We start from the raw sequence: 27280 nt of genomic DNA, 5'->3' as shown, positions 1-27280 counted from the left end.
AGCTTGGGTTAATCTAAATCTTGATTGAATGAAGCGCTTCATCACTGGCTTTGTCTGAGGTGGGTGAGTTGTCCGATGAGTCACGCTGTTCCCATGCCAGGTGGGGACCGGAGAGGGGACGCTGCCTGTGTTCAGAGGTGACCGAGCTGCATGGTCCAGAGCTCTCATGAGGCAGCTCTCATGCTATTCTCCTTCCTGGTGTGCTGACATCCACGCTGACTGGAAGTGCAGTCTCTGCCCCCCACCCTTTCCACCACCACCCCCCCCCTCCCCCCGCGCCCTTGATCTACTTTTTCGGCAGTGCCTTAGCCAGCAAATAAATCTGAGCCCCAACGCCTTGGCGCAGACCCTGCCCGCAGCTCCGGTGGCTGCTCTCGCCCTGCCGCTGGGACTCCCCCTGTTTGATGCTTTTACAAAGTCGCAGCTTGCGGACTCGCCGCGGTGCCTGGGCACGTTGGCTTGTGTCGAGTGCCCAGCCTGGAGGGCTGCCCGGGGGTGCTCGGAGCCGCGATCCCACCTCGGGGTAAAAATCTCAAACAGCAAAAAAATCAAAATTTGGCCCTACGCCCTCTCCGCCAAGCCTCGAGCCGAAGCCCCTTCGCTGCTGAGCGAGTGGGCACAACCCCGCCGATTGCGTGGGGCTGCCCCCCAGGGCTGCCCCCGCGGGGACCCCTTCCTGCCGGGTGAATGCAGGGGGATGAAAGACCCCTCGCCCCCTCCCACGGGCTGTCCCTCCCCCCACCCGGCTCCCGGTGGGTGACACACGCGTGGGTGCCGCGGGCCAAGAGTGTCGGCGGGGGTCGCTCCCCGCCGGGGTCACCCCGCGGTCCCCGCCGCGCCCCGTGGGGCCGGGGTGTTGGGGGGCGAGGCCATGACATCACCGCCGCCGCCGCCTATTGGCTGCCCCGCTGATGATGTCATCGCCTCCCCTGCTTTATTCACCGCCCAGCCCTTTCTTCCCTGCCCCGCCGGGATGTGGCGTTGCCGCGGCCGCGCGGTGCGCGCTCCCTGCCCGCGGCCGCGCGGTGCGCGCTCCCTGCCCGCGGCCGCGCGGTGCGCGCTCCCTGCCCGCGGCCGCGCGGTGCGCGCTCCCTGCCCGCGGCCGCGCGGTGCGCGCTCCCTGCCCGCGGCCGCGCGGTGCGCGCTCCGCCGCAGGGGGCGGAGGAGGAACGAACGTTTTGCCTCTTTAATTTTTAATTTGTGCGTGGTGAATTATGACGCTTCAGAGTTTAGTGATTTTAATTGAAACGAAGCCTCGGTGCGTTGACACCCAGCGCGGGGTGGGAGGGATCCTTGTCTGGAAGCTAAAACTGAGCCGACACCTTGGGCAGCCTTTGGGCAGATGCGTGGGAGCAGCCCTTCGGATGCCCTGTGTCTTTAGGGAGTCAAAAAAGCTGCATTTGTCTCATATAGCAAGACTTAATCCTTCGCCAGCCCAGAACTGATACTTGTTAAGGACCTGGCTGCTGTCTTGCTGGAAGGAGAAAGTTAAAAAGAAACTTTAAAACATCACAGAAGAAATATTTGAAAAAAGCAAATGTAGTTCAGAAGTTTTGAGGATGAGGTGGTTGGAAACGTCTGAAAAGTGAGTTAAAAGCAGCTGGTCCCTCCGAAGGGGCGCTCTGGGAGCGGGGGCTGCGCTGCTGCCCTCCTCCAGCCCACGAGCACCGTCCCACTGTTGTCCGCTGCGGGCTGCGTGCTATTTCCAAGGACAAAACAAAGCCCTTTACCCCAGAGTTCAACTTTGACCTTGCTGTGGTGGGATTAAAATCTCATGAAGATGGACAATTCGATTGCAAAGAGTTAATTCCCCCCCTCCCTTCTCCTCCCCTCTGTTTTTTACTCCTTTTCTTTCCAACTGGCCTGGTTTGCTGCTGAGAAATTGGGAAAACAAACAGAAAATAGACCTTGGCCTTGTGGGTGCTGCTGTCTGGAGGATGACGCAGGCGACCCAGTGCCGCTGCAGCCGGGGGATGATGCACAATCGGGGCTTTATCTTCTCCCTCTTGTCTGTGGCTCCAGGCTTTGCTGTCGGGGTTCGTTTCTTGTTTTTTGGAGCATCTCTCAAGAGGGCAGTTGTAAGGAGCCCCACGGGCTGCAGAGGGGCTGTCTGCGAGTGCAGAGATGAAGGGCTGTGAATGCCATGGCTAGCTGGCATTGCCAGCCGGCGGCACTGAACCCCAGTTTTGCCTGTGTGCCGGGGCACCTGGGCGTGCTCTGAAAACGGCTGCACCTCCAGCACCGACTGCTTAACCGGGGGCACCTCCCTGTGCCTGCCCTGGCTGTGTTTCCATCTCCTGATTGCAATTGCTGCTTGTTTCTCGTAGCAGGAGAGGGGTTTTGCGCATGTGCAGGCAGAGGATAGCAGGGCGGGGGTCCCCGTCCTGCTGCCAGTTACAGGGACTGCTGTGGAAGCACCATCAATGCTCATTTTCTCAGGGGAAAGAGGTTTTTCCCTAATATGATCTAAAAATGTTTGTCCTCCTAGTATATTTTCTATTCAGATCTGGGTTTAGAAACAGTTTTGGTGAAAAGTTGAGTTTTGTAAGAGTTAGGGTTGCTTTGTCTTTTTATTTAAAATAAAAAACAAACCCTCCAAAAATTTAAAGCAACTTTAATGGGAGCTTTGTATACATCCACTGGTCTCTTTTCAAACTAAAACTTTGTTTGTGGCTGCTTCTGCGAATTTCCAGCCAAGCTCTGGTGGAGCTCGTTGAGTGCTGGTACCGATGAAATGCTAACGTCCTCGTGAGCTCAGACTTCTGCTCTGTGCTGCAGCTCCCACTTCTGCTCCAGCTGCCCGCTGTGTTGCTGCTGGGACGCATGGAGGGAGGAAGGTCAGTACAGAGGATGCTTTGAACACCTTTGCAAAGAAGCTGAGTGCCGGCTGGCGCTCAGAAAGATGCCTTCTTCCTTTAAGCAAAGCAACACATAGTCAAATTTTTAAATGGAGTTTTAAGAGGCTGAAATAAGTGCAAACCTGCTTTGATCTCCTAACATCTTGTCTGTGCTATGAGGCAGCCACCTGTTAGCTAATAGATGGGGGTTGGGAGGGGGAAAAGAAATGTACTTTTGCTGCTGGTGTGGTCTTAGCCTTAGCAGGAAGCTGAGGGTGCAGCTTTGCTTCTTGTGAGCCCCGGCTGCTGGCAGTACCCTCTTCTGCCTCCCAGGCAAATGTAGTTTTCATTCATTAAATAAGTTGAGTGTGACTGACATAGCTAGTCCGGAGTCGGAGCAAGTCTTTAACCAAAAGGCTCCTCCAAGCTTCCCGAGAGGGAGAGCGATGCAGCTGAACAGCTTTGCCAGACTCAGGCTGGTCCCTGCCAAGAAGCAGCAGCACAGGGGCTTGGGAGAGCGGGTGGGTGGCGGCGGGTGCCTGGGATGCTGTTTGCAGGGTTTGGGCGTAAGTGAAAGCAGATGTGCGATCTCCGGGCAGGCCAGGAGCATCACCGGAGCCACTCAGGCTGGGTGTCTCGGAGGATGCTGTGAAGTTGGGGCCAGATCTACTTAGGCGCCTAACTCCTATTGAAGTCAGTGGGATCTGGGCTTTGGAAGCAGAGGCTGTGCCAGGCTGTGGACTGAAAGGCTCCTGACCCGTTTAAGGCCAAGTTGAGGGTTATTGTTTGCCTACAAGCAGGCTGCCAGGAGCAGTTTTGGATGTGGCGCCTGTGCCAGCCCTCTCCTCAGGGGTGCTGCTGGGAGCCTGCGGCACGGAGGGGCCTCTCGTTTGTGGTACCCGGGCAAAGAGCATCCATGTGTTCTTCTGGGCTCCGAGCGCTGCTGAAAACCACCCCTGAGATTTAAGTAGGGCAGGCAGAGGGAGTATTATACTCGCTGTTTGTACCACTGGGAAAGCAAGGCTTGTGCAAACCTGCATTCACTGATGGTTGCAGTGGAGCTGTGCGCTGCCGCGCAGTGCCCTTGGTGACCCTTTCATCCCTGTTTTTTTTTTTTCTTTGCTTGCTTGCAATGAATGTGGAGGATTCAGGGACATAGGGGGATGGCTCCAGCAGTTCTGCCTTGTGCTCTTCCTCCGTCTCCCACCCAGGCCTGATGCCCCAGCTCATCCTCCCTAATGCAATGTAGAGGATGCTTGGAGGAGGAGCTGCTTTATGGGAAGGGGAAGAGTTGAGCCCCGTTGTTGTTTCATGGCTGGCACATCTTGGAGCACGTGGCTTTCAGGGGAAGGGTAACCGCTGGGTGCCAGTGTGGGTGTGGAGGGTGTTGAGATGGTGCAACTGACCCTGGGGAAAGCAGAGGTCATGGAAATATAGGCAGTGAGGGCAGAGGGAGCCCAGGGATTTCCCACAGATGTCGCTCCTGCAGATGGGTGGGGAGGTGGGTGCGGGGGCGAAGCTGCCTTCAGCCCCTGGGTGAGGTGGGGCAGACCTATGGGCAGGGTCTGGAGCAGCACCCTGGCGCAGCCCTTGCCTCAGTGGGGGATGTGGAGCCTGGGTTTTAGACTCTCAGCATTGGGAACTTTTGGGAACATCCCCAGGAGCAGGGGGAGACAGGCAAAGCTGGCTCTCGGGGAGGGATGGGGAGAGCATCTCCACTGCACGCAAATCCAAATTATTGGGAGAAAAGCTCCGCTTAAGGCAGGAGTAATTGCAGTGTAAATCAGTTCTGTCCTGCCATTAGATCTCAATAGCCTTTTAAAATTTTTTAATAAACCCTGTGCTATCCTCTGAGGACTGGGGAAAGGTGAAGGGGGAGAACAAACCTTCTGGTTTTCAGCCCGGTATTACTAAGCAACCATGTCCTGAAATTCACAGCCCAATGGAGAGAACTTTGTTTACCAGGAAGAAAACACTTGAAAAGGGGAATCTTTGGCGGAAGCATGACGGGATTAACGCTGGGGTTTCTTTAGGCAGTTTTGTTGTTTTTCAGGGCCTGACCTTAGTGCTCTGATTCGCTTTTGCCAAGCGACTCTTTCCCTGCCTAATTTAGAGTGCGGTATTGTGCTGGGGTGGGAAGGGGGAGGTGGGAGAGCTAGGTTTGGCAGCGCAAATAGGAGCCTGCGATTATCTGGTTTAGAGCATAGGGAGTCGATCATTAGATGCCGCGCTTCTGAAAATCCCGCTGTAATTAATTTTCTCCTGAATTAATTAGAGGAATTGTGAAGGGAGGCTGGGCTGGGAAGGTGTGGGGAAAGTTTTTTGGGGTGATATATAGGTTGTTGGCAGAGCAGGAATTAAATTGCCTTCCTCCCCTTTCCCAGGCTGCTCTCACCTCTCAGTCACAACTGGTGGGTGGTGAAGAGTGCAAGGTCCTGTGCACAGCACATCCCTGGTGAAACTGTCCCAAGTGCCAACTCAGAGCATTTACCCCCCACCTTTTTTTTTGTGAGTCACTGGCACAACCAGCATTGGGGTGGGACAGAGGGGATAGACACCTCTGTGAGGCTGAGCAGTGCTGAGCTGCACGGGGACCCTCATCTCCAGGTGCTGCCCAGGATGTGCTCCTCACCGCAGGGGCCAAACGTGGAGGAGGGAATTCAGTCTCAATCTCTGGCTCCAGCAGAGGAGAGGGTTTAGGAGGTGTTGGTTTGTTCTCAGCTTTGCAGCATAACATGAGTGGAATCGCTGTCTCAACTCTGCTCAAAAACAGGGGAGTTGTTAGCGATGCCGTGAGCCTTTAGTGCACAATTGCTTGCACACAGAGGATGTGAGAATGGGGGGGGGGCTGTACCTCGGGGTCCCTGTGCTCAGCAGAAAGGTCTCCAACACCATCCCCAGGTGGCTTCCTGCATCCAGCCCTCCACTTGTGTCAAGCAGCAGAAATTCCTGTGCTAGTGGGTGTAAGAAGGTGAACACCCTTTGCCTCGCTGGCATCTCCGCTAGCTGCCGGGCAGGTGGGCCAAAACACACGCAGGGACGAGAGGATGGGGAAGGTCCCTGTTGGCTTTGACAGGGCTGCGCCTGCAGCATTCGTGCTGGTTCTGGGGGTGTGCATCATCCTCCGGGAGCTCACCTGCTCGTGCTGAGCTGGGGTGAAGGCCCTGCTAGCCCCGTGGCCCCCAGCTCGGACTGCTTGGTGGTCAGCAGTGGCTAATCCATCCTTCCCTGCTCGGGGCTGCTGGAGGCGGGTGGGAGGGGAGGGCAGGCTGATGAGCATGGGAATCTGGAAGGCTATTCAGTGGTAATTATCGGCCTCAATACTGAGTGAGGGGGGAGAAAGGGGGGAGCTGGGGGAGAGGGGAAGACCCATTTGGAAAAGCAGCGTGGGGAGGAGTTTCTTCCCTCCCATCACCATGGAAAGGGAGCAGGCTGGGGCAAGGGGAGGGATGGAAGGGGTGACATCTTCAGGCAAATCCTCTTTCCCTATGCTTAAGGTGTGGCTCTGCTTGCCAGCTCCTGCAAGTGCCATGTTGTCCAGCTGTTCCCTGGGGGATGCCAGCCCTGAGCATGTGTCTTGGTGTCCGGGACCCACAGCCAGCTCCTGACAAGCTGGTCATCATGGCATGGTGCAGTGTGCTGTTGCACCTGTTTAATTAACCCCAATTAGTCCAAGTGCTGTTGCCTCTCCAGGCAATGGTGCCTCCTGGGGGAACAGGCTGAAGGCAGAGACCTTGCCAGCAGCTGGTGAGACCTGGGCAAGGGGCTCCTGTGGTGATGTTTCTGGTGTGCCTGATTTGAAAATGAGTTTGGCATATCCAAACCCACAGCTGAAAGTGGGATTGAAGTGTCTACTGTTGTGGTTCAGCCCCAGTTGGCAGCTGAACACCACGCAGCCACTCGCTCTCTCCCCCCACCCCTGTGGGATGGGGCAGAGAATCGGAAGAGCAAAAGCAAGAAAACTTGTGGGTTGAGATAAGAACAGCTTAATTAAAATAATGATGATATTGATTATGATAATAATAACAACAATGATAATATAATAAAAGGGGAAAAAAACAGAAACACAAACCATACAACCACTCACCACTCGCTGACCAACTCTGCCAGTCCCTGAGCCGCCATTGCTGCCTCCCTCCCCTGGCCAGCTTCTCCCAGTTAACGTACTGGGCATGATGTTACATGATATGGAATATTCCTTTGGCCAGTTTGAATCCGCTCTTAGCTGTGCCCCCTCCCTATATCTCTGTATCAGCTGCACACTCAGACCTCGGAGGTCTGGTGGCACAGGAACTAGAAGAAATCTAGTTCACTGCAGATGGTGATCTGCAGGTCCTTTAATCCATTTGGGAACCCCTGCCCTGAGGGTTTTTTTTTTAACCCTGGCTTTTCTAGTTTAGGATAGTTTTGAAGTAGGCACTAAGGATGTTGGAACCAATGTATTGTGTGATGAAAGGTCTGTGGTGCTGGAAATGTGGAAATGGAGACTGCAGCACTGTTTGCTCTGTGAGCTCTCTGGTTATCACCTGGCAAAGGGTTTGCTCTCTTAGCCTAGTTTCACCTTCCCAAATAACTATCAAATGTCTCTTTCCCTTAAATTTCAGCAGAGCTTTTATTTATTAGAGGTTGGGTTTATCCTTGCTGCCGGATTACCAGTAGAAGGTATGCTTCAAGGTTTAATCCCAGCTCTAACAAGCTGTGGCTCATCATTTGGCTCTGGCATTATCCTTCACAGCATCCACATTTGGTTGTCACTGTGGGCACAGAGCTGGTTTCTCTGGCAGTTTTCACTCTGTGCAGACCAGTTCTGACAGCACCCTCTGTGCACTCAGGGGTCCCCGCTTCCCCTCCTTTTTTGCCCCAAATCTGGGAGACTTGCAAGGCTGCACTGAGCAGGGGCTCAGGTTGCACTTCCCAGGGCCGGGCTGCCACCGAGCCTCTGTTCTCCAGTGGTCCTGGTCCCGGTGGCCTCGCCGTGCTGTCCCGCTGCAGGTGCACTGCCCTCAGCATCGCCGGGAAAGCGGGACCTGCTTCTCTCCCTGAGCTATGTCTTCGGGGCTACAATGCTGAGGGTAATAAAACCCCTGAGGTCCCTCTGCCCTGCTCTGAATGGGAGCTTTGTCTTTGCAAAGAAATGACTTGAAACTGATCTAGGGAAAGGCGATTGTTATCTGAAGGCTCCTGAACTGTTTGGATCCTGACTTTGTCAGAGATCTTGTAATTTAAACTTCAACCTGCTTATTAGAAATTTGAGATAATAGTTTAATAATAAAAAGCAGATTTTTTTTTCCTGGTTCCTGTCCTCTTTTTTTCTCTCAGCTGCTGTGGTTATTTAATCATCTGATATGCCTCCCCCAGCTCCTTGCTTTTATATTTTTTTAAATAGTGGGATAAAATGGCGAGATGTTTCTTTTTGAGGTCTGCCAAGGAAAGATCATGCAGGCCTGTCCCTGCGGTCCCTGAGCGTGCATTTAAGAGCATGCACACGGAGAGCTGAAAGGAGGTGGAGGGAATGCCAGCTTGTGAGTTGTCCTCAGTTCATGTGGGTCCCCTCCCCTGTGAGGGCCTGGAAGTCCCTCCCGGTGAGGGGGGTCCCCTTGCCCACGGGGGTCCCCTCCGAGGAGTGCCCTGGACCCCCCAGCTGCTCGGTGCCTGTGCTCAGCTCACTGCCCTGCCCCGCCGGCTGCAGCCCCGCGGGGGCGGTGGGGTGGGATTTGAGAGCTCTTCCCAAGAATGGTCCTCATCCAAATTCCCCCAGCCGGGCAGCAGCTCCCTGGCCCAGAAAGCGCCCGGAGGAAACGTGTTTGGACATGTGCGGGGTGTATTAGCATTCCTGCTGCCGTCCCCGTCTGTCTCCCCGCGCTGCCGGTGGCCACTCGCCATGGCGCTGGAAGGTGTTGATCCAGAGCCCCTGCCGGGTCTGTGCTCGGGGCTGGGGTGCTGTCAGGAGAGGCTGGCATCCCACGGGGCTCCCCCGGGGCTTGTGCGTGATGTGGGTGGGCAGCAGCCGCGGCTGTTCAGCGACAGGGACGTTCTGTCCCAATTCCCTGCTGCTCGCCCCGATTAACAGATTTTGTAGTACAGGCAGGGCTCGCCGCTCGGAGCGCGGTGCCAGAGCCTGCGTCTCCTGTGTTGGAGCAGCTCCTGGGGTGCAGGAATGTGGAGGGCTGGGTGGGAGCCCTGTGTGGGTGACCCCAGCCACGGCGGAAGCCACCCCAGTGGACCCATGTTGCTGTCTGCACTTGGGTACCTTCAGTTCATCCTCTTGGCCGCTCCCAGCAGCGAGGAACACTTTTTTTTTCTTCTGTGGCTGCCTCTTGTGGGAGTAAATGCGAATTGAGCTGCATGGCTCTGGGTGAGATGCTATGGCTCACTCACATTTTGGAGGTGGCTGCCAGGCAGTTACTTGCTCACAAGTGGCTTGGACCCCTGCTGCCGCCCCCTGCTCATGTGCTGCCGTGTTGTGGTGCTTGTTCATGTGCTCGAAGCAGTGGGTTTAGCTGGGGCTTTGTGCTCAGGAACTGGGGCGGTGGGTTGAGATGCAAGACAGGGCTGCAGGTGTTGGATGTCTGCTGCTACCTGGGTTGCATTTTAGCTCTGCTCACTGCTGAGTGCCTCGGGCTGTGAGGATGCTCTCGGTGGTCCTCACGGGGAGTAAGGAGACACACAAGGACATCCTGGGGGTCTTGTCACCGTTGCAGCATAACCCTCTCCAGTTCTGTGTGGTGTGGAGAAAATGCTGTTACAGATGAGCAGGATGTGACAGTCCCACCCGGAGCAAAATGCTGGGACTCAGCCAGCAGGAATCTGGTGATTTTAGCTTTTACGGAGGCTGTTGGATACTGATGGCTCCCATGGCTGTCGCTGGCTAAGGGGCATTAAAGGGAGACAGAGCTTAGCGGAGCCATGATTAGTTTGCAAATTTGGCAAACTTGCTGTTTAATGACTGTAGTCAGGCTCATTTGAAGGCAAAGGACCAAACTCCCAGAGTTATCTGTGTGCAGTTGTGTTTGTGGGCTCTGGACTTGCTCGGGCACTCAGATCGTGGCAGTTCATCCCTGGTGCTTCTTTCCAGGGTGGGTGAGGGGATGTGCTCCCCCCCTGCACACCCTGTGCTGGTGATGGACAGCCCCAGGGGAGAGGGGAGTTGTGTTTGATGGGGAAGGGCGTTTGACAGGGATAGGTGCTCCTGAGCGATTTCCTGCTGGGCCCAGGTTATGTTGGTTCATATTGGCTCCTGCTCTGGATGCCACTTCCATGACATCATTTGGCTCTTGAAGAGTGGAGGAGGTGAGACACTTCTGAGCGATTATCTAGTGCAAATAGCCCATGGTAAATAGACTCAGCAAAGTATTGACACTGAGACTGTTTCTCTTCCTAATTTCCTGCTCTCAGTGAGTTTGCCCAGTAGCCAAAAATAAGGGGGGATGACCCGAACGCTTCAATCCCAACCTCCAACCAAGACTTCAAATTACAAGTCAGGGCGTATAGCTGCTGTCATCCAGGTAATTGTATTAGCAGTTAATAATGTAACTTCCACCTGGGATCTTGGTCTGGGACTAATTTTAGGAAATGAGCCTCTATTTAGTTTGTTTGTATTAGCTGGGGATCTTCCTCATGGACTGGTGCTCTGATGTTCCCGCCATTGTGCTGCCAAACTGGTGGTTTCTGCTCTAACTGGAGCTGGCTTTCCTGGAACTGAAATAGTCCTAAAGAGACATTAAAATTGGTGCCTGTTGACATGCCCCGCAGTTGCCTCCTCCCCAAGTGGCACCCAGGATGGATGCGTTTCCAAGGCGAGGGAGGGATGGACCTAGTCCTTCAGGGCTGACGGACCTCAGCTGCGATAACCGGCAACTTTCCTATCGGAATAGGGCCGGGTGCGCTCCCCGTCCCCGGCACAACCTCTCTGCCCTGCGGAGCAGGCGTTGCCAGCAGCTTTGTCTTCCTCTCCTCCCGCAGCACCCTCCTTGCTGGCCATGCATGGGACGAGACCTGGCTCCACCTGCGGGCTCTGGCCGCGTCCCGGGGCACAGCAGATACTCTGCACTCTTGGGCTGGCAAACTTTAACTAACAGAGCCCGTTTTTTATTAACTTGCATTTCCTTCTGGTTCCACTATTACCTCTGCAGAAAAGAATCTGACCCCTTGCTCTCAGCATCACCTTCGCTCTTTTTTTTCCCTCCCCTCCCTCTCTGCTGTTGCTTTGTGGTTTGGGTGAAACTCTGCAAAACCCTTGTGAGGCTCCCCGTGCCGGCCAAGCGATCCCTCGGCTGTGTCACTGCTCCCTCCTGCCTTTGTGCAAAACTCCTGAGAGCGCTTTCGGGCTGGCACAGCAGTGGCGTTAAGCCCGTCATAGGTCCCTCTTAATTAAATTTGAAAACTGCTTGGATAAGAGGGCTTTCTGAACGAGTCAGGTGCTGGGCCATGGGCCTGAACGACTGCCACAGACTAGCACTACCACCCACAGTCCTGATCCCCATGACATGTGTACAGATTATGGAGAAATCCCTTAGCAATGAGGCTGCTTTAACTCTTTTGTGCTCTGGGGCTTTTGCACGGAGCTCGGAGCTGTCCCTGGGGCCTGGCCCTGGCGAAGGGACATGCTGGTGTTCCTCACGCTGCCTTCCCGGGGGCTCGATCGGCAAACGGTGTTGGTAGCGGTGGCACAGACAGCACCTCCAGTGCCGGGGTGGAGGTGTGTTCAGAGCTTGCTGGGTATGCGCAACCTGTGCAGGGAAAGTGCCATCTAAATATTTTATTTGGATGTGGTACATAACAAAAGCAGGAGCATCTCCCAGGCTGTGGCTGCGTGGCCAGCAATGAAGGCGGGAGACTTAGGGTCACTGTTTTGCCAAGAAGGGGTCAGCGAAGGGGTGGAAGTGGACAGAGTGCCATGGGAAAAGCTCTGTGAGATGCAATGGGATGACTTGCTTGCTTCTGGGAAATGCCGTGCTTGCTTCATCCCAGCCCACCTGGGTCCGGCTTCCCAGGGAGCCGTGCCTACCCAGCCTGCAAAACAGGGCCACAAAATAAATAAAAACAGAGGCCAGAGCTGCGCTTTAATCCACTCTGCTCAAAGCAGACCCAGCTCCTTCCAGCTCTGAGACATGTTTTATGTTGCAGCTTTGAGGTCTCTTGAGCAACCCCTCATGCACCCACCTCCAGCGTGGAGCTGACCATGCAATTGCTGGAGGCCTTGGGGTTTCTTAAAAAAGCAAGAACTTTTTCCATATCCACTTGCAGGAAAATAAAAAACCCAAACTTGAGCACCCCAGTCCCCATCCTTTGGGCACCTGGATTCTGCCTGGGAGGTTTCGTAGGGAGGTTTTGCCAAATGGGTGTCCAGCGGTGTTGAGGCTGTTGCCTGCCCCTGTTCCCAAGGTTTTGCCTGTGTATGCATGCTGTTTTCCAAAACTCAGTGCTTCCCTGGGATGGGTGAGGGCTGGAAAAAGCCATGCAGGGCTGTGCACACACAGGGCAATGCGTGATTTCGCTAGCAGCAGCAATGGCTTCGCCTTTTATCGCAGCTCCCAGTTCTTGACTGGTGCTTTGATCTAATGGCAGCAGGCGTTTGAAGCAGGAGGGAGAGGTGGTTTAGGAGGAATATTAAAAAGCAATAATGCAGCTTGTTGAAGTATATTGAAGCCTCCTTCCAGCCTGGAGTTTTGCTAGAGTCAGGGTTTTTTTGTCTCCTATTAAATCACACGTTCCCAAGGAGCCTTTGAGCCTGGCGCACTGGGCACATTTCAGAGCCGGGCCAAAACCAACAATTATCTCCAGTTTCAGGAAATTTGAAGCTGTGGTTAACAGTGTCTTCTTGAGGACTGACAGATGACACAGGTGGCTTAGCGTGCAGCCAACGCTAACCCTGCGTGTCGATGGCATTAATCATCTCGACACGTTGCGGTGTGGCAAATTGTTCAAGGTGGGTCTCCCGGTTGGGAGGTCAGGGGTTCAGGTCTTGGAGGAGGTTTGCATGAGTACGGGCTTGCAGCCGGCCCTGCTCGTGGATGAACTTGCCGCGTTGGATCGACGTGACCCGTGGTACTCTGTTTCCTAGCATGGCTCGCTGTTGTTATTTCCCCAGGCAGTGGGGAAATGGCTCTATTGCTTCCTGCAAAGAAATGGAGGTAGAAATTTTTATGGGCTGTTACTAGGCCTTTACCATTAAGTAAGGGCTGCGGGAAGACTTTATTTGCTGGAAAGTTGACTTTCACGTTTTCTGCAACTATTCTGATCAAATGCATTGAAAACTCGGGGCTCCAGATGCCCCTCTGGAGGCAGTCCTGCGTCTGTCCCCCCTCATTCTGACCCCAGTGCCTCTCTTATTTGAGCTCTGATGCTTTTTGGTTCACAAGGAGAAAAGGGAATTGTCTCAGCTCGTTGAGTGAGCCAACAGCCAACAATTTTCCAAGTCCTGTTGGTAAGTCCTGGGACCTGCCAGCCTGAGGGGGTGTTCAGCATCTCTGCGTGACTGGAAAATCCCGGTCTCTCTTATTCTAGGGGAATAGGGATCACAAGCTCGCAGGACCCGAATGGCTGCACTAGGGAGGAAGGATATGTTTTATCAAAGTGAGTCCCTGCTGTTTGAGTTCCTGGTTAGGAGCTTGATATCATCTAAAAACCAACACGAGGAAGTAAACAATGACTCTGGTTTTATTTTAGTCCTCTTTTTCTTTCTTCCCTTATTTAACCTTTTAATTACTTCAAGAGTAGTTGAAACCATAAGTCCCAACAGATGTAATGATTTGTTTGTTGGGGAGCCTCTGCGGCCGGTCCCTTCCTGTAACTCTGTAAGAGCCGAAAAGAGGAGGAAATATTTTTCTAAGGCAGCTGAACTGAGTCCTCCTTTGGCTGTTCACTGTAATAGTACTAGGTGAGAAAAACCCTCTGGTATTTATGAGCAGATGTGATTCAGGAATAATGAAGACCTGAGAACCTGTCATAAGATCATGTGGATCAATGAATCATCTGGCAGATATGGCAGTTTTTCATATCAGCTACATACCTGAAACTGATGCTATTTTTATGGTGTGGTCTGCTGGCAGTGGGACTTACTGTCACCAAGCAAGTCCGAAGTGTCCCCAAAAGGGATAGGGAGCGGGCTGCTTTAGAGAAACTTCACCAGGAAAGAAACTTGAGTTGACAGGAGCCACCACTTGCTGCTGTCTGCAGCTTTGGTGAGGAAATTTAGATTTGTTGGGTCATGCAGAAAAAACAAATATCACCCCTATCAGCTGGCTTCGAAGGTAAAGCTTCCGACCCCTCGGTTTTTGCCAGCCGCTGAGCAGTTAACGTGGCACCCACGTGCCTGCGGGCTGCGACGGTGCGGTGAGAGCCCGGCGAAAACACGCTCTTTGCACAGGTCCGCCGGAGGGACCTGGGGAGGGTGGTGGTGGTGGGCAGCACGAGGCAGCAGTCACGTGCAGAGCCACCCCGGGCCAGCGTACCTGGGTCGGTTCGGCTGCAAACTATGAAGATCAAGGAATATGTATTCCTCAGCCAGTACTGGCAGAGAGCCACTGAAATGCTGTTGCCTGGTCTGTCTTCATTTTATATCAGCTAATGGCTGACCAGGGGCTTGAAAACTTCACTGTTGCTCTTACAAAAGCTTTTCTTTGCTGCTTGTCTTCCTTTCTGTGGTTTTCCTTCTGTGCTTTCTCCCCTTCCCTCTTCCGCTCTCCCTTGCTTGAAGTTCAGGGAAAATATGCGCAGTCTTCCCAAGAGAACATTTTGGCATAGTCATAACTTGTTAAACACTGTAATTAAAATATTTTTCTCATTAACTTGGAAATAATGTTTCTTCCTAAATTATACCGGAGGATTTTTTTTTTTGCTAATTAAGTTGCCAGTTTCAACAAAACCGCTTCAGAAAATCCTGGAGTCGTGAAGCTGCCCTTGCTGGGTCCCTCAGTTGGCTTCCTGCAGCCAGTATCAGCTGCAAAACACGGGGAGGTTGGCAAAGGCGACTTTTAAAAAGGGTCAGCTCTGCTGGGTGGTGGGGCACAGCTCGGAGGTTCTTTGCGAGTAGATGTACCAGGCTGTGTTTGGTAGAGTAACGTCTTCTAGTGTTTCCTAGGTTTCTCAAAGTATGTGAGTCCCTCGAGGGTCTTGGTCTGGTTTTGTGTTGGGAAGCTCGGATGTGCAGGAGCTCACTGCCGTGAGGAGTGCTGCTGCATCATCCTCGTGGGCTGCACAGGCTGATGGGGTGAACCAGCACAGCAGGCAAATACCCAGGCTGCGGAGGACTTGCTCCATGCCCTGTCCTCTGCTGACTGCATGGCCCTTTCTCTCCTAAATTAAGCTAAAGCAGCAGCAGGACCCAAGTGTTCACAGCTGCTGGGTCTTGCATGCAAAACAAGGAACAGTTTCCAGTGGCCTTGAGGATTTTCTTTATGTTTACAGATTTCCTTCCAGGGATGCAGAGCACCAACGGGGGGGTTACCCATAGGTCTCCTGTAAAGAGCTACAGAAGCTGAATCATGGAAGTGTAATTTTCTGCAAGAAAGCTACTGAAATTTTTTTTGCAGTTAGCATAGTATTGGGCTGGTTCTGTCTTGGTGGCTTTCCAAGCCTGTTACTGTAGTCTTGTTGTCCTTGCTCAGGTGCCGAGGTGTGCTCAGCGTGGTGGAGTACACAGGCTGGGTTAATGTTGTTAACTTGAGCATCTTCTAAACTTGGCTGCGGTCCTCGAGGGTCTCTCTTGAGCATTGTCCCAAATTCATCCCATTCATGTGAGAGGGTCTGTTGCTGGTGTGGGCTTGTTCTTCGTAATTCCACCCCACAAAATTCTCTTCTAGGAGAGGGCTCAGTCCTGTCTCACACACGCTGGAGTTAGGGTCCCTGCCAGTAACACCTGGGGGAGCTCCTGGGGAGAGTCCTCACCTCCTGAGAGAGTTTGTTGTTTGATGATGTGATTCATGTTTTAAGAAAGTCTCCTTGTAAAAAAAATAACTTCCTCCCCTGCACTTGCGCTTTCCCATGCATGCCTGGTGCCCGTGTCCTCCTGCCAAACGTGGGCGGGCTTGGGTCTGTTCAAAGCCGGGTTCTGTCAGCCCGGCTGTCCCACAGGCTCTTTCTTCCCGTGGTTTTCCGCATCCCCTGTGGGATGGGGAGAGCAGGAGCTGTCGGGTGCTCCGGGGGGCTCCCTGCAGCTGGTGGGATCTCTCAGGTTACAACCCCACCAAAATGCCTTGTTCGGCTCCTCTGACAGTTGCCTGTCCACAGATCCCAGTTGGGTGTTTTCTGTCAAGCTGGTGATTGCGGTTCAGGGTAAGGACAGACTTATGTACACATCACCTTGGCAACGTTTAGGTAAAAGCCTCCAAGAAGTACCGGGGTGCATATTATGGGCTATTCCCTTTCTCTGCTTGTGCGCATGTGAGTTTTTTCCCCAGCGCTAGCCTGAGGTGCAGGGAACTCCCGATCTGGTTTAATTACCTCATGCTTTTGAAAATCTGTACCTTGTGTGGGTCTTTTGATTTTTTTATTTATTTATTTATTTTTTTTAAACTTACGTCTGTGCCTAACCCCGTTGCAGATCTGTGCCCAGGAGCCTCGCAGGGACAGAGCACAGCGTGCTTGAGCTAACCCCGAGGCAGGGTGCAAGCACGGTGGACCTGGCTTGGGCTGGCTGATGCAAACTGCCCAAGGGCTTTGTAACGAGATCGGGTGGCCCTTGGATTTACTCTGTGTGTCACCGAGGTTAATACAGCAGCATCTGGAGAGCCTTCTGCATGAGGCTGCTTGGATGTAACTCGGCCAAACTTGTCACAACTAATTTAGTCATCTAGAAATGAAGAAGCTGATCTAACTGGATGTCAGTCCACCAGCCTCAGACCTTTATTTTAGGATGGGATGTAGGCTCCTAGCTCTCTCTGACTCCCAAGGGAAGCAAGGCAGTAGCTGAAGGGGTGACTGCCCTGCTTATGGGGAAGGGGCTGAATTTATTTCTGTGCTTGTATGCTCTCATTTTCAATGAGGGCTTTTTGAATATTCAGGAGGTCTTTTAAAGACCAAAGCAGAGGACTATATAAAACTTAGCAGATGTTGGGTGTACTAAGACTAAGCTTGTGGGCCACTTCAGTTGGGCTAGAGAGGGCATTTTACTGACCTGGTATTATTTAAGAATTCTCAAATAATCACCCTGAGAAACTTCAATCTGAATGTGCCAATGGGACCATTAACTTCAAGGATGTCCCTGTGGGCTGCTTTCTGAAGCTGATCTAAGTTTTGAAACAGTCTTGGGCTTTTGTCTTAAAAGTATGATGCCGTGCTAGACTTCAGCAGTGCACTGGAATGCAGAGACTCACGAACTGTGCTTATCTACTGGTGGTCTTCAGAAAGCCTGAGCTGATCACTTTATCTCTCTGTATCCCTGTTTCCCCTTATGCAGAACAGGAATATTGCCTCCCTCCTGCCAGCGCAGGTTGCAAAATGTGTTTAATGTTACTCCTCCACTTGGGAAATGAGTAAACCCTTCTGTGCATTTGCATTATTGTTGTCTTGGGTAGTTTCAATAAAGGCATTCTCCAGAGAAGAGCTTTTCAGAGTCCTAACACATCGTAAAGAGGAAATAACATGCTCGGTCTTGTCCCATGCACAGCCTTTGCTCACTGTAGCCAGTTCTTGGAAGAGAATGTACCCAGCGCCCCTGGACACCCGGAGGGCTTGTGGTCAGGGCATGCAAAGGTGGTTGAGGCTGGGAATGGACTCAAACAGTGCTTGATTGTGCTTTGCAATTCATGGGGAGATCCCTGACTCTCAACGGGCAGATTGCATGAAAATCGGCATGTGGTATTTAGTCGTGCAAAGGTGCAGAATTTTGGAGACTATCAGTTAAATCGGCTTTCCCCCCACCCTGCCACTGACGCTGCATCTTGGGACTTGTACATCTGTATCCATGAGCAATACGTTTTGTGGGTGGCAACGTCAGATTAGCTGATGGAATTTATTGGCTCTGGTGGAACCATTTTTAGGCAAGATGTTTTTGCAAAGAGTATTTCATCATAAAGCACTGCTGTCAGTCACTTGTAGGTGAATGACTCTCAGAAACCCAACCCTAGATTAAAGGAAATGATAAGTAGTTCTGCTTGTCCTAAAAGCTTTTTTTTTTTGTCTCTTTATTTAATATATTGCTGGGTAAATAATTATTGGCCTCCTGTACTGCAGAATGGGTGTGGAGGGTCAGCAAGTGTCTTGGAAATGGTTTCAGTTCTGCATTTGGTAGCAGCCAGAGGACTGATCGCACTGCATTCCTCCAGCCTGGTTGGTGGGTGGGCAGTCAAAGGCAAAGATGCACCTGGGCTGCCATAGGAGCTCTTCCCTGGCTGGAGAGGTGAGCTGGTGCAGGGAGGGCCCTGGCCACTGCTGGGTCAAACCTTCAGCGCTGCTGCGATGGTGATAGATGGACCTCAGCTGAGGCTACCATCCTTCACGGCCCGATGGAAATGCAGAAAGCTGGGACTTCCCTGTGGCTGCACATAGGGGAATAGCTCTGATTTTCAGTAGAAATTTTTGAAACAAGGTGACTTTCTGTAGCAGGGACCAACCATGAACTCTGTAGCCTGGGAACGGCTCCTCCTTGGCAGCGTTGTCTTGGCTGTGCAGCTGGAGATTAAGTCTTTAATTGGGTACAAGGCCTCAGAACTTAAATACTAATTTACATACCTGATGTATTGATGGCAAATATTTTAAGGATTGACTCAGTATAGAAGCAGCACCTAAATGGGGTGAGTGGTAAGAGACGAGGTGGTGCATCTTTCCAAGAAGGCGTTTGATACACGAACGCTCCCAACGCCAGGAACCACAGAGACACCCAGGGCTGGAAACAGCCATCGGCCAGTGTCACACTGGGAAGCAAAGTATGTGGGTTTTTTATTTGGAGTTTAATTAAATGCTGGATCAGCTTGTGAGGAGTGGGAGAGTAAATTCTCCATCCCTTGGAGTCTTTAATGGGAGTAAGCAGCTTTCAGAAAGACATGTTGTCATTGCAGTGTGAGCTACTGATCCACACACAAGAACACATCGTGTGAGCTCCCAGCCTTTACTGCTGAGCTGAGCCCTCCTGGCTTAGCAGTTATTGGAAAACCATCTCCCGTGGGGCCTGTGGGTCCATCCTGGGGACAAAATCACCACCCTGTGCCCGTGGCAGGACTGTAGCGAGTGTGTGATGGACCGTTAGCTGGGGCTGCTGTTCTCCAGGAACAGGGCTGGTTATGGCACACAGCCCTTCCCAGGGGCCTCCTGACAGCATCTCCAGCTACTTTCACTACCTCTGTTGTTAAACCATGCTGTCACTTTTCTTGCCTGCTTGTTTTTAGTGTTTTCTCCGACAGTTGCTTTTTATAATTGTGAAATTCTTTTTTTTCCCCTCTCTGTTGCTACCTGTTCTAGCCCTTAGGCGCTAGGCTCGGAAATGCATTTGCTGGGGTTTGCCCCAGCCTGTCGCATACATCATCCTGCGGAGGATGGTGTGCATCTGTTTGGCATTTATTAATCGTTGCAGCTTGACAGAGCTTCTTCTGCTTCTCACATTTTCTTTTCCAAAATTATCTGCTTAAAATAACAGAGCAGTGATTGGAAGGGGGGAAATGATGTTCCTTGTGCCCTTGCGTGGGCTTCTTGGGTGCACGTACTAAACGCATTGTTTGGAAACTTTCTGTCTTCAGAAATTTGCAGGGATGCATGTGATGCCCACCCCCGGCCCCTCACAAAACAAGAAAGGGGCGAGCTGCATGTAGGGTTCATGTGATGATGTCTTTTTGTCTTTGCTTATCGGTTGAAAATGAAGTTAAGATTAATAGGGGCCAAGGCGTGTTACTACTTAATAACTCCCTGTGCATATTACTCTCCCCTGTTACCATTAAGAGAAAATCAGCTTTTGCCACTGACTGCCTTCAGGTGACCATTTGGGACACCCCAGTGCCTAATTTGTGAAGCTCTAGAAAAAATGATGCTCTGATCTGACACGGCTCCGCTCCCTGGGGCTGGCACGCCGGAGGACTGAGGGTTTGCTTCCAAGAGCCCTCAGCTCGTCTCTGCTGACTCCCCCGAGCCCTGTCTGCCTGTAACATCATGTCGAGAGTGTAGCTGCAACCAGTGGAGTCTCGAAGGCCGCCTGGTTGAGGTAGTACTCTACCTGTGAGATGTGGTTAATCCCAAGTCCCTCTTCTACCTTTGGAAGTGTTGCACAACAGCACGCGCACCGGTTACACGGAGGCTTCCCACCTTTTCTCTCCTCTGGAAATACTTAGCTATCAGCCAGCTAAGGGCAGAAGGAACTTGTTTCCAGTGCGGTGGTTTTTTTCCATCTACATGTAATAACGTCTTTAGCTGTATGTAATTAACTCAGAAGTGATAGGCTTGTAATTACCCAGCAGAAGCCTGTGAAAAGGATTGCATTAGTCTTTATCTCGGGAACTTTATTAACAAAGATGTTCTGGGCCATTTTGGGATATGCAGAAATGTCTAAAGCAGTGCTCGAGCCATGCAGAGCCCTGGCTGCAGGCCAAGGCTGTTGGAGGGCTCTGGCTCGGCCCCGGGGTCTCCCTGGCAGCAGGACTTGGAGGAGATGGTTCTGGTCGTTTGTTTGCTGGTGTCCTCTCTTTTGGAGGGTCGCCTGGGATGACAGAAGTCTACCCTTCTGGTTTTTGCTCAGAACTGTTGGTTTATCTTGTTCCTGTCTATTCATGGGTGTCATTGGAGGGGTGGGAAGGAGGAAGCCTGTGGTCAACTTGTGAAGGCTGTGCCATGTAGGAAAGACTCTCAGAATAGCCATATGATGTGAAATGACTGTATAGCTCTGGAAATTAATACTTAAGGCTTCTCCTGTTTGAGTGTGGTGAAACCATTGCAAACTCAGTATATGTGTATTGTACATACTGCAAGAAAGCTATTAAAGAAATGTGGTTTTTAGCTCATGGTTCCCTCAATGGGGGAATAAGCTTAGTGGCTCTATTTATTTATTTATTTTGGTGTGCAACTCACATTGGTTTGTCTTCATTATCACTCTGACTGGGAAAGACTAGTTGAGTTGGTCAAATGGAGATGACTCAGAGCTGAAATCATACGTTGGAGCCTTCTTCAGAAGTTTTGAGACAATTAAAATCATACAACATGCCCCTGGGGATCAGACCCTGAATTGGCATTAGAGGTTGATGTTATTTGGGGGAAATCTGCCCTGATTTTGCTCCCTGCAGCCTGCGATTTGTGAGTGAACAGTGTTTCCCCTTGTGTTTGTAGCTCCTGCAAGATGGACATAATGCTGGGAGGCAAGGCACACCCTGGATGCTGTAATGTTACTCATATGTAACATCCTGCAGCGGAGAAACAGGATTATTTAATTCTGCATCTTGGCTGCTTGGGAGTTGCTAGAGGTAGTTCTTGGTTGTCTTCAAGAATTGTTCTTGTGGTTTGAACCCGTAAGTTTTGGTCATTTCATGGATGTTGTTTCACACCACATCCTTGCCTGCCTTTGAGGCCAGGATTGGCTGGAGACTTCTTGGTGCTCCACCACCACCACCAGTGCTCTGCAGGGCTCATTGGCAAGTTGTGCTGCCTGCTCCAGGATACGGGTGTAGGATGAGATGAGAATTGCCTTTTAGGGCCAGCTAATGACCCATGTGGCATCTGACAGCATTGGTGACTTCAGGCAGTGCACAGTGCTGTGGTAGAAATGGCTGTCTGTTTACACCTGGGGATTCCTATGATGTGGAATAACAAGGTGGTGGATAACCGGGTTAATAAATGTAAAGGTAACTGGTGAACAAGAAAAAAGCCAAGCTGCTTAAATAATTTATTTGGTAATTAATTACTTTTTCCCTTGTCATTTGATGCATTAATAGAGGAAGAATAATTCACTTTAGGGCACTGGTCTACTTCTTTGGAAAAGGAATTTGTGGTGTTCCCTGCCATGGCCATCTTGTATAAATCTGGGTGCGTCATTTCATCTCTATATGCTCCTTGTGTTTTGAGGCTAATTATAATAAACAGTAACTTTTGTATCTCATGGGGAAAAAAAACGTTGTTTCACTCCAAGCTGAATACTGTTGATATTTAAGAGTCAATATAGTCAGAGTAGTGCTAACTATGGTGAAAAGGTTCAGTTTAAATAGGTGTTTCAAATAATAATATTTAAGATGCTTCAAGCGTATATTGACTAATTTGTATGATGCTCCTGTGCCGGTGGTGTGGGAACGGGTAGCATTGTTTTCAGCTTTCAATAGAGAAAGTGAATGCAAGCTATCTTGTGCTATCACAAAAGATCTTAATGAGCATTAATAGCTCTAACTTATAAACAGACATAACAAGTTCAACATATGCTTTCACCAGAATGATTATCCTTTGGAATGGTCTCTTCATCTTCTCCATTTCTTGATGTCTCCCAGTCAAGCCTGGGACTGTCTTCCAGTATATGTTGTTCAGTCTTAGTTGTTGGGCTTGGTGCAGGCATTGCAGGATGCTGACACATGGAGAAATTAGAAGAGAGCCTGAGACAGGACAGACGTACTCCCTGGTTGAGGGAACGCCATGTTAAAAGGGAATTCGTACCACTGAAACCACAGGACTCACCTAACGATTCAGAGTCCATGGCCACAATAGTCCGCTGTAAGGTCCCAGACCTTCCCAAATACCAGGGCGCTCTCCATCCTCACAAGCTGGCCATACACTGCAGGGTACTGAGGGGTTTCTGGCTCTGCTGGAGCCACGCAGGCAGCCATGGCCCCGGAGCTGAGAGAGGAGAATGCAATTCTGAATGCAAGGAAAATTAAGCCCCTTAGGACAGAATTCCAGCAGGACACTTCCTGATATTTTTACTCACTTTGTTGCACGGGTTGGGTAAAAATCTTCCCTTCTGCACCCTTTAATTTTAGCCCATCTCGTTCTTTGTTTTAGGTCCTGGACTCGTGAGAACTTCCAATGACTTGGCAAATCTCTCTGAATCACTGACGTTTTGCTGCCACCTCCACCCATGCCTGTCCCTTGCCTGCTCCCTCGCCGGGTGTCAGTTCTCCAGCCTACGTGCTGAGAAGAAAAGTTAAAAAGGTAAAAGTCTGTAATCTGATTCCGCAGTGACCTGTCTAATCCTGTTCCCCAGTACAGTGAGAGCTGAAATACTTGTACTGCAAAACAATGATTTGAAGAGACTAGAGAAGGAAGATGAGAATCTGCAGGGATTTATTTTTACTTTTCCCCTCCATCTTCTCTCTTTTTCTGACTGGAAACTGTCAGCTAGAAAGCAGGGGTGGCAAGGAAAAACTTGGGGCTGGGTGCCTGGGTAGCAATGCATCGGGTCCCTCTTTATAGGAGAGTAGGAGTACGGTTTCAGGCACCCCAGACTAAATCTGCGTGGCAGTGGCTGCACTGAATTGTCCTGGAGGTGAGGGCTCAAACATGGTGGGTAAAGCACTGCAGCTCCACAAAGAGCTGCTATGCCGTGCTCCTACCCGTGGAGCTCCCAGCAGCTCTGAAATGTTTCCACATTGGGCTGAAAATGAGGTTTTTGATACGTGGTTGGACTGTGGTGGAGGTGGCTGAGCTTTCCGGGCTTCTCTGGGACACCAGTTCAGGCCTTTGCTCTGACCCTCTCTGGTTCACGCCTGGAGCTCCAGGCTGCTGCTGCTCTTGTAAGACCAGGCCTGGTCTGCTGGTGGTTCCTTCCCCTTGACCTTGTGTCGGATCAGGGAGCTGAGCCCAGGCTTCTAGGTGTGGGGCAGGGCTGTGGCCGTGGGGCTTTCCCGCTATTCCTTGTGCTGTGAGCGTATGTTTGTGCAAAATCCTTCATGGACACTTTTGGGCATATGGGATTTTTCCCCTCTAGCTTATTGTTGAGAAAAAACTTCCCCGGACTGAGCCTTGGTGCAGGTTCCGCTGAACCTACCTGCCTCTGCAAAAGGGTGTTTTGGAAAAGCAGCCTCTTCAGATGAGAAACAGGTTTGTTTCAATGGGTTCTGCTCTGTTGAAAATACAACACGTTGTGTGAGGTCTGGATTACAGAGGTTATGTTTTGAGTTCGCTGTTGTATCAGAGAAGTGTTCTCATAAGCTGCTTTGTCCTCCCTTCTGGAGAGTTTCCTCCCATTGAGGCTTTGGTTTTCCCTTTACTAAAAGCTCTGCTTTGCTGCTGCATTGAATTGAACCATGCTTTCAGAGCAATTTCTAGCTGGGAGCCTGAGCGTGCGGTTCCTCGAGCTTAATTTTTCTGAAGTCTTTTGGCTGGGTTGCATTATTTTCTTCCTTATTTTTTTAGGCATAGTACCCTCCAACCCATCTGATACTGCCAACACCATTGATGCACATGCTGTAGGAAGGGAAGGCTTGGAGAGGTATGAAATCAGCCTAAGGCTGACCACAGCAGTACTGGCAATGTGTATATTGAGGCAACTCGGAGTGTTATCCGGCAGAAGGAGCCCCTCTGCAGAAGGCTGTTATGGTTTGGAGGGGTGGTTTGGGGTTAGAAAGCTTAAGCTGGAGCGTGGCTGACTTCTGGGGAAGCTGCATCCAGCAGAAAACACTTCTCATGGAATTCATGCAACCAGCGCTCAGTAATGGAAAATCTGCCACACCTTAAATGCTATCGTGTTACTCATGAACGCAATACTGGTAATTAACTGAGTTAAAAACCAGATTTATTGCATGTCAATTATCACCTAACAAGTTGGCATATCTGAGAGATGCATCAGAGGCCGGATGTGCTGGTTTCCCACCTCAGGTAAGAGAGGTCACCTGCCTTGCCACCAGTGGAGAGTCAATGGATCTTGCCATGTTTAAATAGAATCTTGCTCATGTACAAGAATGTGTTTAACACCACTGGGCTGCAAGGTTATGAAGTCCTCCAGTGTAAGGAGATGCAAAATATCTGGTAGTTCCATCACAATTTTTTTTTGTGTCTGTGTAGAACCTTCTAACATCTCCTGATCGCTTCTGACATCAGAAATGTTCTCAGGCTTCACCCCTCCACCCTGATCCAGAACAGCGCTGTGTAAATGCTGTGCGGGATTTGAGCTCTTTGTTGCTAACCTGCAGTGAAGGCTGTGGGAACTGGCATGATTGCTGATTCAGCGTCTTAAAAAGGAAGTCTAAAGGCACCCTATGCATGCAAGGTAGCCAGCTAACACAATTACAACACCTGGGCTTAAATTTGGAAATCATCTCCAGCTTCAAGTTGCATTTCAAGTCTTATTCTTCATTTTAGTCTCTGCTCTTGACTCTCCTATTCCAGAACATGTCTTATTTCTTCCTTACTTTGGAGGCGGTTGCAGAGCCGAGGTGCCCGTGTGCTGCTGAAGCACCACATCTCATCTATGTTAATATGTTGACAGAATTCCAAAATGTGTTAACTTAGTGTGTCTGCAAACTTATTATTTAAAAAGTAAGGAAAAATTTAGTATCTGGGACCTAAAAGAACATGTAGCTTTGACTTTCCTGGTGCATACTAGGAAAATTATGACTTACAAAGTCCAGGCTTTCTAGTTACCCACATGCAGAAAAGTACCAGGGAAAACATGTGTTTGGGTTTACATTTTTCCGTGCCTGCAATAACCCATCTGAGTTTGCTCAGGCTGGCAAAAACTGGACCGAGATGTGACATCTCCTTAACTAGCCTGACACCTTTGCTCTGAGACCTCTACCTGGCAGAAGACCCCGAGCGCTAGAGCAAAGGCTTAAGAACGTCATGTGGATGGGCTGCTTTTGGGGGTTGAAGACCATGATGGCTTGAGGGAGCACTGCAGCCTGGAACAGCTTCTCCACCAGTTCTTTGCAAAGCCCAGGGCTTCCTGAGCGGTGGCTACTCGACAGAAAGTGTGTGGAGACCAAGTGCATGGTCTGAACTCGGAACATGCCCTTGGAATAAACAGCAGGCTGCTGTGCTAAGCATTCACTGGTGATGCAGTAACCTCGGAAGGCTTGCCCATCTTTCTGAAAATTGGCTTTAGTTCACAGATGACATTTGCACTGGGAGGCACTGGAGATGAGCAGGCGCTGAGCTGAGAGGGAATCAGAAGTTCAGCTGGTGGCTGGCCTCACCTTTCTGACCAGGAAGCCTGCTGCTCTGCGAGATAATCTCCCCATTGCACAGACCTGGCAAGGAGATGTGCCAGCGGAGGTGGGACAGGTCAACGCTTGAGCCAGATCAGCCTCTGCTCTGGTGTCTCTTAAGCTGCTTTTCTATTTCACAATATCATGCTGAGTTTCCCTGATGCCAATCCCAGGCTGAAGGGCCAGCTGGGAAAGGAAGTACCTTTGCTTTCTTTTAAGTAGATAATTGGTTTTCAGTTTGGGGTGTGTTTTTAATCAGTGCTGTGGTGGATCGTTCCCATGTGGAGAGTGGATCCCACACCTTCATTTCCTGCTTGTTAGCAGGAGAGAGCACAAAGCCTTCACAGCAGTGTCTCCTGGAAGTCAGTGAGAGTTTTCCTATTGTCTGCAGTGGGAAGGACCGATGCCCTCAGGCCCTGCAGACTCTCCTGTTCCTCCCTTCCAGAACAAGCGTGGAAACCTGTCTGGGAGCTGAGCAAGCAAGGAGCGCTCCTCCCCGCTGCCCATCCACCCTGCCTGTCCTCGTCCCACAGCTGGGACCCCCTTTTTCTCCAAGTCACTCTTGTTCCTGTAAGCCAAACTTAGAGTGCTCTGTCTCTGGCAGGGGCTCAGTGCTTCTCCCTGATGGGTGTGGGTCAGGCAGTGCCCTCGGAGAGGCGGCTTGCAGCCCGGCACTGCGCCCTGGCCTCTCTGCGATGGGGCTCTGTCAGTAGGAACTGGGTCTGCGTCTGGCTTTTTCTCACTTACCTGCTCTGCCAGCGTCCCCAGAATCACCCTAGATATTGCCCATGAGGAAGTGCTTGAGGGCCCAGATGTTCTGGCCTTTTTTTTTTTGTAGTGTAATTCTAAAATACTTTGGTAATACTCAACAGTTTTTCTGCTTGAAAACACCCGAAAGCTGCTGCAAGTGCTGAGTTGCACCGATGTTCATTTATGCTGTGTTATCTCTGAAGCGCTGTGGCTCCGCGCTGTGTCGTACAAGCGTACAAAGAAGAGAGAAGCTTATGATCCGAGTACTGTGTTTTCTTGGGGTGCAGTAACGGGTGCTTTTTGCAGAAAGGCAGAGAGCCTGCCGCAACTGAGGAGCTTGCTGGTTTAGCATAAGGGCTCAGCTGTGCCAACTCAAAGCCCAAAGCTTTCTCATCTCGAGCAGTCGTTGGCTGGCTTTGCCACGTGCTATGGAGGGGAAATTGCCATTTCCATCAGAAATCTACATGGGGACACTGCCTCACTTCCCTGAATTTTGTACCTTACTAAATTCCAATTCTTGAGCTATCAGATTCCTCTGAAGATGATACTTTCCCCCTTGGCATCTTCTATCCAAGGTACTTTCTTTTCTGCTCCCCAGATGTTTGATCTGCTCTGTGGCTGCTTTGCCTCATTCTTTCTACTTTTTTTTTT

This window comes from Phalacrocorax carbo, chromosome 16 (genome assembly GCF_963921805.1).
Source record: "Phalacrocorax carbo chromosome 16, bPhaCar2.1, whole genome shotgun sequence".
NCBI lineage: Eukaryota > Metazoa > Chordata > Aves > Suliformes > Phalacrocoracidae > Phalacrocorax > Phalacrocorax carbo.
This window is presented reverse-complemented; position numbering follows the sequence as displayed.